Here is a 1,446-nt window from a genome sequence, read left to right on the forward strand (position 1 = left end):
GAGCTCCCTTGGCGGCGGTGGCGGCTCGGGACCCTGTGCATGGCCCGGAGGCTGCTCTCCCTCCGTCCGGCCCTGCTGTTCCCGGGCGCCCCAGAAAAAGACACGGGTTCCGGGCAGCTGCCGGAGCTTGTCTCGAAATCCCACTTCCAACGCCGCGTCTGCAGCCTCCCCGCCGGGCACTGCTCGGAGGAACCAGGCCCTCCTCCAGGCCACCTTCCTGGGCGCAAGGGTTGCCCATTGCCTTCCCTCTTACTGCTTTTAGTGCTGTGGGATCTTGGATCAAAAGGGACCTGAGAGTGAAATAATCTCCATGCGCCTCACAGATCTCTAAGCGCCTTAGCGACCGTGTGTATTATAAAAAGAAATTCTCAAACTCAGAATTAAAGAATCAGTTGATACTGAAATCCCCTAAGACTGCTGTCCAATACGGTAGCCTCATGTGGCTAAGTGAGGGTTGGAAAGGCAGCTCGCCACTCTGTGGAGTACAGTGTAAACAGTACACCAGATGTGGAAGACCATCTCGTTAGTAAATTTTATATTGATTGCATGTTGAAAAGATAATATTTTGGACATATTACATTAAATTAGATAAATTATTAAGTTAATTTCTCTTTTTAAAGACTTTAACTGTGGCTAACTACTAGAAAATTTTGATTGTATATGTGGACAGCACAGCTCTAAAATGGAAAGAAATGCCACTTGGGTAGTAGGGTAACTATTTGTCCTAATTTTAAGTAATTCCAAAAAGATGCTAGTACTCCATGTTTCTGTTTCTTCAATCTAGATGAGTTTATGCTATTTCTACATTGTTTTATGTTTATTGTTTCAAGTAATTTCCTTTTAAATAATCCACGACCTCCCTTGAGAGATTTCAGAATTGAATTCAATTTTGAAAAGACGCTGTGGCCGGGTGCGGTGACTCGCGCCTGTAATGCCAACACTTTGGGGCCGAGGCAGATGGATCACGAGGTCAGGAGTTCAAGACCGGCCTGGCCAAGATGGTGAAAGCCTGTCTCTACTAAAATTACAAAAAATTAGCCGGGTGTGGTGGCGGGCGCCTGTAATCCCAGCTACTCCGGAGGCTCAGGCAGAGAATTGCTTAAACCTGGAGGGGCGGAGGTTGCAGTCAGCCGAGATTGCGCCGCTACACTGCAGCCTGGGTAACAGAGCGGGATTCCGTCTCAAAAAAAAAAAAAAAAAAAAGACAGAAAGAAAAGTTGTTTATTATTGCTGTTTATGATAGTTAATAGTGACTGAATGATCTACCTCAATCTGCAAATAAATGACAAACTACAACTAGAAGAGTTAATGTCCGAACCATTCCTCGATTAACATCCTTGGTTCCACTGGTGTAGAATCAGTGGGAAAGAACAATGCTTCAAAATCAAATTCCCGCTGTTGAGAGTTTCTGGTTGATAAAAATAGCAGGATTGAGGGCCAGGCGCA

Source organism: Mandrillus leucophaeus, unplaced genomic scaffold (assembly GCF_000951045.1).
Source record: "Mandrillus leucophaeus isolate KB7577 unplaced genomic scaffold, Mleu.le_1.0 Scaffold410, whole genome shotgun sequence".
Lineage (NCBI taxonomy): Eukaryota > Metazoa > Chordata > Mammalia > Primates > Cercopithecidae > Mandrillus > Mandrillus leucophaeus.